This window comes from Myxine glutinosa, chromosome 1, assembly GCF_964187855.1.
Source record: "Myxine glutinosa chromosome 1, kmMyxGlut1.1, whole genome shotgun sequence".
NCBI classification, from domain to species: domain Eukaryota; kingdom Metazoa; phylum Chordata; class Myxini; order Myxiniformes; family Myxinidae; genus Myxine; species Myxine glutinosa.
In genome coordinates this window covers 403,267,895-403,276,278 of record NC_136261.1, presented here as the reverse complement: position 1 = coordinate 403,276,278, position 8,384 = coordinate 403,267,895, and positions in this window count along the sequence as shown.

Below are 8,384 nucleotides of genomic sequence, written 5' to 3'. Positions count from 1 at the left end.
TGAGGAGGGGTGAGAGGGGAGTCTAGGAGGGGAGGAGTGAGGGAGAGTCTCAGAGGGGGAGGGAGTGGGGGGAGTTTAGGAGGGAAGGGGCAAGGGGGGAGATCTGAAAGGGATGGGTGATGGGGAAGATTTGGAGGGGAGGGGCAAGGGGGAAGATTTGAAAGGGATGGGTGATGGGGAAGATTTGGAGGGGAGGGGCAAGGGGGAATATTTGAAAGAGATGGGTGATGGGGAAGATTTGGAGGGGAGAGGCAAGGGGGTGGATTTGGAGGGGAGGGGTGATGGGCACGTTTTGAAGGGGAGGGGTGATGGGGAAGATTTGGAGGGGAGGGGTGAGATTGGATTTTGAAAAATGTATGATTAATGGGAAACGAACATTTCTTGCAAAATGAGTTTCTTGAGACCTTCGAGTCAAAAATACGTTTGAGGACACTGAAGGATGGGTGGAGTTCTGGAGAGTTTAGGGAATGTATGAAAGAGGCACTGTAACTGTAAGAGATGGCATTTTTTTTTGGAATGAATACATTTGGTGAGCAAGTCGAAAGCATCCTTTTATAGAAGAAGAAGAAAAAGGTGTTGTAGTATATGACAGAATACAGTTCTTCAGGGGACAGCTGAAACATTTTTTAATGACGTGAACACGTGATCACGAACAACGTGGTCGAAGAACGAACGAACAAATAAGAACGAACAACGGATAAGAACAGAGAAGAGAATTTTTTTTTTTTTTTTTTGAGTTGAGCTGAAAAAAGAGACAGAGACCGAACGTGAAACGTGAAAAATAGAGCCCGAATGTAATTGCGAGCGCAATCGAAGAGCCGCTGAGACAGAAACAAAGCCTCTAGCCAAGGTCAGACACGGTAGCCTACTAGTACTACACTAGGTGTCAGAATACGCGACACGAACTAACCGACGATTCTGTACACAGGTATGAAAAACCAACACCAAGAATACTATTAAAGACACACCAATAATTACACACACTGAAAGAAAGATACAGTTTCGACAAAAACACAATTGTGAAAAGTTACTTAATTGCTTGTTTTCTTGTGACGTCATCGGAGCACGCGCGCAGGGCACCCTGGGACACCTCGGCCATTTTGATACCCTCTCGAACAACGTCGTCAGCGGATTCACATTAAATAGTTTTTGTTCACGACCAGTCATGCCAATTTGCGGCGTATTTCGTTGTTCAAACAGGCCAGGCGTTAGGCCAGGAGTTAAGTTTTACAAAACGCCCAAACTTCTCCTGAATCAGGGTGAGGAAACAAGAAATTTAAGTGAAGAGAGGCGGCGTTTGTGGAAGGCTGCCATCAATCGCAGTGACATCCAAACAGAATCACAGTGGGATCGCACACCTGTCTGCTCCGAGCATTTTGTTAACAGTAAGTAAGAACATGTTTCATGGAATGCGAAACCTGGAACATAAAAGTATTGAATTTGAAACTGTCCAATAAACTTTCTAAAGTTATGTACTCTTATCAACTTGGTCAAAATGAATCTCGATTTTATCATGTGAAGAACGTGCTATGTTTTCGTTGCTTACATGATAAATATAGGTGATGACTTATGGCCATACGCACAAAGCACACATGGCGGCACTCACTTCGCACTGTGCGTCACATGTCTACAAAGTATGCACACATGCATGCACAGCTTAAAACTGCAGTGGTTTTTGAACAAATGGAGGGCACTTAATCAATCAGGTCCATAACATTAACACAAGCAGCTTTAAAAAATACATGTTTGTTTAATATATTAATACCTTGGATCGAATCAAGTGGACGTCATTCAGTTCTTTGTGTAGGATTTGTCGCACCCATCCATCTTGGTACAACCTGTATGCCTCGAGGGATTTATACTTCTTCAACTCATCTTTGGTATAGGCCGATTTGCTGAACAACAGGTAGTTGATCACGTCGATGTGGGTCACCTGAGGCCACTTGCTCACATTCTTCTCAAATTGATCATTTGATAGACCATAAGGGTCACACCCAATGACAGAAATCTTGTCTTTGTAACGAACAAGAACGTCCGGGGGGAGCGTCTCTTGGTAGCCAAGGTTGGCACTCGCACTGCTAGCCATACTCAAGCCTGGATCTACCGTATCCTTACGTACACTCCAAGTCTGTTCTGCAGGTAGTTGGTTGCAGGTTGACCCACTGCCCAGGTGTTCACCAGTTCACTAGTCCACGGAAAACTTAAACCGAATGTTCTGTGTTTGTTGGGCAACAATACGTAATATAAACTAGATGGCACCACACTCCACATGAACGTGACAAAACAAACAAAATTACTTTATAAAACAGACTTTTTGCGATCCGCATTCACCATAAACCAACGCAACAAATCAATATCAGCACACACGGACAGATTAGCTTGGGTATCAAAATGGCCGCCGCGCAATGCAAGATGGGTAACTGTGACGTCCGTGAAAACAAAGGATTTCGAAAGCATGCGCGCATGGACAGCTTTGAAGAGACGTGACGTGACGAGAAGAGACGTGAAGAGAAGAGACGTGAAGAGACTTTGAAGAGATTTAAAACGTTGGACAAGTGGTCGATGTTCGGGGAAGTTAGGGGGAGAAGAGAAAATCTAAGAAATAAGCAATACAGCGAAGGAAAGAACTTAAAATTCACAGAACACCTATGGGGGTAGGGAAGCGGAGAGACACCAGGCCGCGCACGCGGTGGAACAGAAAACGATTAAATTATACAAAAGTTTGCAAGAATTGCAAATCAACACCAACTGGAAAACACACTGCAACACATGCACAATAAAAAGCGAGTAGAAATTGACGAAGACAGGAATGGAAAAAATACTATAACTTTTGCTGCCGTGCAGAGATCGAAGACGCTTCCTTGCTCCAGGGACCGGAAACGGAAGTGATATGCTACTTCAAACCCCTTCAAATTGTAAGTGTATGTAATGAATGATATCAGATTTTTCATAATTCCGCACATAACACATTACATCTTGTATTTTCTCATTCATGTACCTTGGTCCACCAATAAAGTTAGAGAGAAGAATTACTAATTTTTCTATTGTTGTCGGATCTCTGTAATTTCTAAATGCATCACTTCGATTTTGGTAATCAGTTGCTCGTAACTGAGCTTGATGGGTCTGAACAAATGATAATCTTTCCGATTCAATTTTAGCCCACATATCAACTGCAAATTGGCAGCAAAGAGACGTAGATCTTAGTATTGTATTGAATTCATGTTCTCTTTCCATTAATCGATTATTATGAATAAAAATTCATAGCCGAAAACTTTTGTGAAGTTTGAGTTCCAGTTTGTGGATTTACCTGGAAATACTGAAAGTGGTCACCATCTTCCCCATTCCAAAACAGCAAAGGATATTGAAGTGAGTCACAGGCTCTCTGTGTTTCATTGATTCTTTTCAGTCGGCTGTCTCTTTGCTCGATGACGATATCTCTTGTGCTGTGCTCCTGACCAACCAATAATATCGCTACTTCATCTGTAATCGGAGCATTGCATCTCCTTTCATGTTCTCCAGCTGGGGTTTTATCAGCACGGACGATTATTTTATGGTGATCTGAATTCATCTTTTCCATTGCAGACTTTATACTGGTTACATAAGGATTATATTGGTGAAGCATATCTTGAAGAGCATGAACACTGTTTGAATCAAGATTAGGAATTTGTAAATTTGTTCTTTGTTTGGCCTCTTCTTCGTCATTACTCATGAAATAAAATTGCAGAAATTTAGCAGGTTCATCTCGTAATGGTAAAAGAGACCCAGGTTTATGATGAATCTGGCCTTGAATTCTAAAAGTGGGCATATAACCATCCTCTCTGATTTGATTTGTTCCAAAATATGTCATCTGAAAACAGCTGTTGTACTTTCTTATGTTTTTCAAGAACATTTTAGAATCTGGAGTTATTCCCATAAGAAGAGCATTTAGTGGTTCTGGTGGCTCCCTCAAAAGTGGTAATTGAACTTCAGCATTTGAGCAGCACGTGGAAGGTGGCTCTCTTTTCCATTTTTTGCATGGCAATCTATCTATTATATATACTAGGACGTGCCCGTACGTGGGTGCCCGTTCCTTGCCAAAAAAAAAAAAAAAAATGTCTTCGCCCATGCATGCATGGGCGTGCCCATGGGCCCATGGGCGTGCCCGTAAGTGCGTGATGTGACCGTACAATGAATGTATCGTCCCGACGCCGCAGCTCAGATGGCGCTGCAGTTAATCGGGCCTGTATCGGCAGAGTTATTATAAACGTATACTACAATCGATCGTACCTTACAACAATCAACACAGATTGCAACGTCAAATAAATGAATACGCTCTCAAATGTGCCGTCCGAGGCAGCATCTGCTCGCCACGTTCAGCATCAGTACGTCGTCACTATGACTATCCGTAAGTCCGGAAGTGACGTCCTCATTTGACTGTCCGGAAGGTCGCATATCGCAGTTACGATGAATCGCAAATTAGTTTTAATTAGTTTTAAAACATAGTTTAACGCCAACATAGCGCCAACATAGTTTGCCAACGTGAAATAAATGAATACGCTCTCAAATGTGCCGTCCGAGGCAGAGTCTGTTCGCCACGTTCGGCACACGTGATAGCTCGCTGCTCTCTGATTGGGTGAATCGTTTTTTGGACATAGCTCGGTAACTACTTCTCCGATTAATATGAAACCTTGAAAAGGCACATCCTCAGGTCCCCCGCAATATACCTGGCAACTTTCAAGTATATCGGACCCGTGGTTGTCGAGAAACAGCGGTCACAGACACACAGACACACACACATACACACAGAGATTACTGGAATTATAGATAGATAAAACACAGTTTGTGTGTGTGTGTGTGTGTGTGTGTGTGTGTGTGTGTGTGTGTGTGTGTGTGTGTGTGTGTGTGTGTAATGTTACTGATAGACTCCGAAACGGAGAGGCTCACGTGCTTGATATTTGGCATAGACATGGCCATTGAGCCTGGGACGAACATGGCTGAGACCATATTTGACGAGATCCATATTTTTTATTCATATTTATCTCAGCGCATTTCAGCGAAGTTCCCGCTAATCTCAGCCAGTGCGAGCAGCTCGCTGATTCGCTCAGAGCGATCACGTGATGTTCCATCCCGTCACACGTCACACGTTTGCACGTGATTCAGGGCGAAAAGCCATTACGTTTTTCACCTTTATGCGATCGTGTTTTGTGTCGATTTTGTGCGATATGAATTAAATTTTAATTCATATTTCGTGTATACGAATTCGAATACGAAGGATTTCCCCTTTCCCCTTTCGATTTCGAATACGAATCGAATACGAGCTTGAGTCGAGAGGGCGAATGTACGGGTTGGGAATGTACGGGTCTCCCCTCCCCCACCCGGCAATTCCGGGTACTTCTGCTAGGATCACGTGATGTTCCAACTTTGCCGCCATAATCTCACAGTTATGCGTTCGCACGTAATTCAGTTTTTTTCACATTTCAGCGAGGAACATTGCCATTCACACCACATAGGTTTTTTTTCACTTTCATCTGATATTTGTGATTTATTTCAAACAAACTGTATTTCACATCTACACGGCCATGTATTCCTATTAACGTTATGTAAAGTACATAAATTGTGTGGATTACATCATTTCTGGATGTGATCAATTGCCAGTAACCATCTATATCCCTCCCCTCCCCTTCCCTCCTCCCCCTCCCTTTCCCCCTCCCCTCCCCCTCCCTTTCCCCCATGCCCCTCCCTTTCCCCCCTACCCCTTCCTTTCTGCCCTACCCCTTCCCCATCCCCCTCCCCCATCCCCCTCCCCTCCCCCCTCCCCCTCCCCTCCCCCTCCCTTTCCCCCATACTCCTCCCTTTCCCCCTACCCCTTCCTTTCTGTCCTACCCCTTCCCCTCCCCTCCCCCACCTCCCCTCCCCCCTACCCACCCTCCCCCCTCCCCTCCCCCTCTCCCTCCACCTCCACCTCCCCCTTCTCCCTCCCCCCACCCTCCCACTCCTCTCCCCCTCCCACTCCTCTCCCCCTCCATCCCTCCCCCTCCCCCCTCTCCTCCCCTCCCCCTTCCCTCCTCCCTCCCTCCCCCCTCCCCTCCCCCCTTCCCCTCCCCCACCCTCCCACTCCTCTCCCCCTCACATCCCTCCCCCACCCCCTCCCTCCCCCTTCCCTCCCCTTCCCCTCCCCCTCCCCTCCCCTCCCCTTCCCTCCTCCCCCTCCCTTTCCCCCCTCGCCTTTCCCCCTCCCCTCCCCCTCCCTTTCCCCCATGCCCCTCCCTTTCCCCCCTACCCCTTCCTTTCTGCCCTACCCCTTCCCCATCCCCCCTCCCCCTCCCCTCCCCCTCCCTTTCCCCCATGCTCCTCCCTTTCCCCCTACCCCTTCCTTTCTGTCCTACCCCTTCCCCTCCCCCCTCCCCCACCTCCCCTCCCTCCTCCCCCACCCCTCTCCCTCCACCTCCACCTCCCCCTCCTCCCTCCCCCCACCCTCCCACTCCTCTCCCCCTCCCCCCACCCTCCCACTCCTCTCCCCCCTCCCACTCCTCTCCCCCTCCCATCCCTCCCCCTCCCCCCTCTCCTCCCTCCCCCTTACCTTCTCCCTCCCTCCCCCCTCCCCTCCCCCCTCCCCCTCCCCCACCCCTCCCTCTCCTCTCCCCCTCACATCCCTCCCCCACCCCTCCCCTCCCCCTCCCCCTCCTCCCCTCCCCCGCCCCCCTCCTCCCTCCCCCTCCCCCCTCCCCTCCCCCCTCCCCCTCCCCCACCCTCCACTCCTCTCCCCCTCACATCCCTCCCCCACCCCTCCCCTCCCCCCTCCCCCTCCTCCCCTCCCCCGCCCCCCTCCTCCCCTCCCCCTCCCCCTCCCCTCCCCTCCCCTCCTCCCCTCCCTCCCGCTCCCCCTCCCTTTCCCCCCTCCCCCTCCCCCTGCCCTCCCCCTCCCTTCTTCCTCCACCCTCCCCTCTCCCCTTCCCCCCTCCCCTCTCCCCTTCCCCCTTCCCCTTTCCCCTCCTCTCCCCCTCTCCTCCCCTCTCCCCTTCCCCCCTCCCCTTTCCCCTCCTCTCCCCCTCTCCTCGCCCTCCCCTTCCCTTTCCCCCATGCCCCTCCCTTTCCCCCGTACCCCTTCCTTTCTTCCCTACCCCTTCCCCATCCCTTCCCTTTCCCCCATGCCCCTCCCTTTCCCCCGTACCCCTTCCTTTCTTCCCTACCCCTTCCCCATCCCCCTCCCTTTCCCTCATGCTCCTCCCTTTCCCTCATGCTCCTCCCTTTCCCCCCTACCCCTTCCCCACCCCTCTCCCCCTCCCTCACTCCCCCCACCCTCCACCTCCCTCCCTCCCCCACCCTCCCACTCCTCTCCACCTCCCATCCCTCCCCCTCCCCCTCCCCTCCCCCCTCCCCCTCCCCTCCCCCCTCCCCCCCTCTCCTCCCCTCCCCCCTGTTCCCCTCCCCTCCCCTTCCCCCTTCCCTCCCCTCCCCCGCCCGGCAATGCCGGGTACTTCTGCTAGTACTCATATATTTTTGATCTCCCAATATCATAATCAGTGTTTGATTCAGTATGCGTTCGAGGCTAAACGGAGATTTTGTAAATAAAATTATAAATTTCAACATTATATTACAGACTAACGTACCAGAATCTCACTTGTGAAAAGTCATGAACATTATTTCATAATTTTTTCCATATTATCATGCCAATTTGACGCCCACCCCGATTTTCAGGTCACGAAATGAAATGAAAAATTGGAACACCTGGCAGTCTAAATCCGTTGTTCTTGTTCAAATTGTTGCCTTCTTATTCTACCCTCGTCATCTTCTCTTGCCCTTATTGCAGCTTGTCGTTGTTGTTGCTGTGTTAGCCTTTTTGTTGTGGCCCCTTCATCTTCTCTTGCCCTTATTGTAGCTTGTCGCTGTTGTTGCTGTGTTAGCCTTCTTGTTGTTGCCTCTTCATCTTCTTTTGCCCTTATTGTAGCATGTCGCTGTTGTTGCTGTGTTAGCCTTCTTGTTGTTGCCTCTTCATCTTCTCTTGCCCTTATTGTAGCTTTCTGCTGTGGTTGCTGTGTTAGCCTTCTTGTTGGTGCCTCTTCATCTTCTCTTGCTGTTATTGCAGCTTGTCTTTCTAGCTGTTCTCTTAAGTGGGTACATCTTGTTTCCTGTGATTCTTGGGACCTTGTATCCTCGTTTATTTTGACACGTTTGGATTTAGTTGAAAATGAAGATTTTCTTGCTCTTCTTGGCATGCTGAAAAAGGGAAGTTATTTCCAAATAAAATGTGAAAATTGTGCATTGCAAAGGCCAAATAATGAACATAAAGGTGTCAGAGTAATCTAAATGACTATGACGTCCAAAAATCTGTCAATTTTTTTTCCCATTTTATAATTTGTTTCATTGTCGTTGGAATATCCACATCGTAATGGACAATAAACAGT